Source organism: Procambarus clarkii, chromosome 13 (assembly GCF_040958095.1).
Source record: "Procambarus clarkii isolate CNS0578487 chromosome 13, FALCON_Pclarkii_2.0, whole genome shotgun sequence".
Classification (NCBI taxonomy): domain Eukaryota; kingdom Metazoa; phylum Arthropoda; class Malacostraca; order Decapoda; family Cambaridae; genus Procambarus; species Procambarus clarkii.
In genome coordinates, this window is record NC_091162.1 from 44,040,888 (window position 1) to 44,046,472 (window position 5,585).

Consider the following 5,585-nt stretch of genomic DNA (forward strand, 5'->3'; position numbering starts at 1 on the left):
GAGATTAGCGATTTTTACAAACGAACATTTACATATATATATATATATATATATATATATATATATATATATAGGAAGGGAGTACCACCTCTAGCTGGAAGAAGGGGGACCCATAGCCTCGGAGGAAACCTCGCATAATGCATTAGAGGGAATATATATATATATATATATATATATATATATATATATATATATATATATATATATATATATATATATATATATATATATATTTAAGTTAATATTTGAGTTAATATTTTTAATTTGGTTTATAACTAACGTAGACATATGACCGAACCTAACCAGCCCTACCTAACCTAACCTAACCTAACCTATCTTAACCTAACCTAAACTAACATAACTAAGGTAATAATTTATGTTAATAATATAATATAATAGTAATAATTCAAATAAACCAATTGGAAATGTTTTTATGGAAAATTACGAAAATCCCTTGGGCTATTAGGAAAATCGGGCCTTGCTTAGTAGACCGAGAAGTGCGTTCTGGATACTAGGAACGACATATGTATACACACACACACACACACACACACACACACACACACACACACACACATATATATCAATATATATATATATATATATATTGTAAGGTTGATAGGTATACACACATATATATCAATATATAAGGTTTATAGGTATATATTGATATACCTATCAACCTGTAAGGTTGATAGGTATACACACATATATATCAATATATATATATATATATATATATATATATATATATATATATATATATATATATATATATATATATATATATATATATATATATATATATATATATATATATATATATATATATATATATATATATATATATATATTTTCAAAGACTTCACAAATACACAACTGATTAGAACTTGCGTTTCCCTGATTTTATATCTACATTTGAGTGAGGTGGGAAGGGTGATGTGGCATTACATTTGAGTGAGGTGGGAAGGATGATGTGGCATTAACACAAGACAGAACACTAGAGGATATTAATAGGGTATTAAAAGTATCAACACAAGACAGAACACGAAACAATGGGTATTGAATAGAAGTGTTTGTAGAAAGCCTATTGGTCCATATTTCTTGATGCTTCTATATTGGAGCGGAGTCTTGAGGTGGGTAGAATATAGTTGTGCAATAATTGGCTGTTGATTGCTGGTGTTGACTTCTTGATGTGTAGTGCCTCGCAAAGTGCTTTGCGAGGCACTACACATCAAGAAGTCAACACCAGCAATCAACAGCCAATTATTGCACAACTATATTCTACCCACCTCAAGACTCCGCTCCAATATAGAAGCATCAAGAAATATGGACCAATAGGCTTTCTACAAACACTTCTATTCAATACCCATTGTTTCGTGTTCTGTCTTGTGTTGATACTTTTAATACCCTATTAATATCCTCTAGTGTTCTGTCTTGTGTTAATGCCACATCATCCTTCCCACCTCACTCAAATGTAATGCCACATCACCCTTCCCACCTCACTCAAATGTAGATATATATATATATATATATATATATATATATATATATATATATATATATATATATATATATATATATATATATATATATATATATATAGGGGTACCACCACTGGTTTAATTAAAGGGACCCACATCTGCGAAGAAGAAAATAAATAGTGTTCAGAGAAGACCTTGTGGATTCTCACTGAATACTTTAATCTTTTCCTCTCCTACCACCCCTATTATTTTTTTTTTATTTTATTGCAATGCTACAGTTTACAGAAAACACACTTATATAACAATATAACAATATACCAATCAGTGTTCGAAGACCTCGGCCAGTTCCTCAGGGGTCGGGTGCGTACCCAAGATACAGCACGCATTTCCCCTCTGAACAGCGACACTGAGGCGCTGGAACATAAAACTGGCCGCTCTTGGGTCTCTAGTCTTCCCAATGAGTTCCTCGCCCAGCTCCTTCAGGAACTTAAGTGCAGATTTACCCCAGGCGCCCAGAGTCTCAGAGCCTATTGGCACGAACCTGTAACAACGTTCTAGGTCCCTGTGCTTGTTAGTTTTCTGGGTCTCTCTGAAGGTGGCTGCCCCGCCTCCCTCAGCTGTGCTGTAAGGTTGATAGGTATCAGCCAATGTGGATGCACACGTGTAGTCCCACACGACCTGTTTACCTTCCCTCCACGGCTGCAGGGTGACTCCATCTGGGCGCTTTTGGCTGTTGTCAGGTCTGCACAACTGAGGTTTCCTTTGTGCTGGGCATCCAGCTGAAGCCAAACTTCTCTTGATGATGTCATTGACTGCTTCATGTCTGGCAATCTTTCCCTGTGTCTTACGACAGATGAGACCATGGCTGCCGTATTGGTCTGCCCGTGCATGGCCACAATACACCGGTGCTCGGTGGAGATAGGGGCGGCAAGGCGCAGAGCAACACCAATACTTAGGGTCCGATGGTCCAGGCGGGTACCCAAGGCGGAATTAGGGGCTGCCAACAGGAAGTCCCCGGCATGGGGAGCTTGCACAGCTAGAAGACGCGCTTTGTCCTTCCTGGAAGCTGCCTCCAGCAATGATGTGGCGATGTTCTCCACTATGGGGCTATCCAATTTGGACTGTTTGCAGTCATTTGGAAAAGTAGGTCGAGGATATATATATATATATATATATATATATATATATATATATATATATATATATATATATATATATATATATATATATATATATATATATATATATATGTCGTACCTAGTAGCCAGAACGCACTTCTCAGCCTACTATGCAAGGCCCAATTTGCCTAATAAGCCAACTTTTTATGAATTAATTGTTTTTCGACTACCTAACCTACCTAACCTAACCTAACCTAACTTTTTCGGCTACCTAACTAAACCTAACTTATAGAGATAGGTTAGGTTAGGTTAGGTAGGGTTGGTTAGGTTCGGTCATATATCTACGTTAATTTTAACTCTAATAAAAAAATTGACCTCATACATAATGAAATGGGTAGCTTTATCATTTCATAAGAAAAAAATTAGAGAAAAAATATTAATTCAAGAAAACTTGACTTATTAGGCAAATCGGGCCTTGCATAGTAGGCTGAGAAGTGCGTTCTGGCTACTAGGTACGACATTATATATATATATATATATATATATATATATATATATATATATATATATATATATATATATATATATATGTCGTACCTAATAGCCAGAACGCACTTCTCAGCCTACTATTCAAGGCCCGATTTGCCTAATAAGCCAAGTTTTCATGAATTAATATTTTTTCGTCTACCTAACCTACCTAACCTAACCTAACCTAGCTTTTTTTGGCTACCTAACCTAACCTTACCTATAAATATAGGTTAGGTTAGGTTAGGTAGGGTTGGTTAGGTTCGGTCATATATCTACGTTAATTTTAACTCCAATAAAAAAAAATTGACCTCATACATAGAGAAAAGGGTTGCTTTATCATTTCATAAGAAAAAAATTATAGTAAATATATTAATTCAGGAAAACTTGGCTTATTAGGCAAATCGGGACTTGAATAGTAGGCTGAGAAGTGAGTTCTGGCTACTAGGTACGACATATATATATATATATATATATATATATATATATATATATATATATATATATATATATATATAAATTATGCATTTGATGGTTACAAGATATACATGGGTTGATACAAAAATAATAATGCAAAAAGGTGCTTAAAATTTATGGATCTCTTGAAAAACACAACAATGGGAAACATTGATGAATGTCACAGACGGGTTATATATATATATATAAATATATATATATATATATATATATATATATATATATATATATATATATATATATAAATATATATATATTTATATATATGTATGAGTTGACCTCATACACACACACATATATATATATATATATATATATATATATATATATATATATATATATATATATATATATATATATATATATTTATATATATATATATATCTATATATATATTTTTTTTGTCATATTTAATAATATATATATATATATATATAATATATATATATATATATATATATATATATATATTTATTTATATATATATATATATATCTATATATATATTTTTTTTTGTCATATTTAATAATATATATATATATATATATATATATATATATATATATATATATATATATATATATATATATATATATATATATATATATATATATATATATATATGTTTCATTGAATATGACCGCATATTCTGTATTTATTATTTTCTGGTTTAGGGCTTCTATCCCTCTAATTATTTTCTTAGCATCAGGGCTTAATTGAAACAGGAGTTCTCCAAAACTCATTTTCGTACTTTTAAGGTGAAGAAAAGAAGTGATTTACTATAGAGTGTATTACACTTATTTGTATAATTTGCACGACGTTTCGAACCTCCATGGTTCATTCTCAAGTGAACAGATCTTACAATACTAGTTGATTTTATACCCGCATTAGGTCAGGTGATAATACAATGAAGGTGAAAACATGGGGGGATACATAAGGGATATGTATCCCCCCATGAAAGACGTAACAATAAGAAAAGCCGACAAAACAGCAGCATATGTACTGATTCCTACCAATGAATACATGAACAAAATTAGCGACATCCTAAGTGACGACTCCAAATTTCAACGAATCACGAGGAACCCCGTAGAAGACCTTAAGCGGAAAGTAAACAAAACAATTACAGCAATCAACGCAAAGAAAGGTAGTGTGCATTTCAATAAACTTCAAGGCGACTATGGCTTAGGATATGCCTACGGCAATGTTAAGACGCATAAACCAGGTAACCCACTACGCCCTATAATCAGCCAAATACCAACCCCAACTTATCACCTGGCAAAGAAACTCAATGAACTCCTAACTCCATACACTCCAAGTAAGTTTAGTCTACAATCATCAGCAGATTTCCTAGAATTGATCAAATCTACCCAGCCCGATGGAATCATCGCTTCCCTGGACGTTGAATCCCTTTTTACCAACGTCCCAGTCGACACAACCATAGGAATGATACTGGACAGAGTATACAGAGACGAGAGCACCCCCAAATTAGACATACCTGAGCCACACTTGAAAAGTCTTCTCGAAGCATGTACAAAGGAAGCCCCTTTCATCAGTCCACAAGGAGACATGTATTTACAAATAGACGGAGTAGCAATGGGCTCCCCCTTAGGAGTTTTATTTGCTAATTTTTATATGGGAACCATCGAAGATAGGGTCTTCAGTAGCAGACAAAAACCAACTGTATACTGCCGTTATGTAGATGACATATTCGTAATAGTAAAAGACTCAGATGAACTAATTGACCTAAAAAGACACCTAGAGAGAGAGTCAGTACTCCGATTTACACATGAAAATAGTGAAAATAACAGTCTGCCATTCTTGGATGTACTAATAACAAAAACAGGAACCTCTTTAAGCACCAACGTATATACCAAGCCCACCAACATAGGATTATGCCTGAACGGTAGAAGTGAGTGCCCCCAAAGATACAAAGCCAGTGTTCTCAATGCTTATATTCGTCGAGCGCTTACCCACTGCTCTG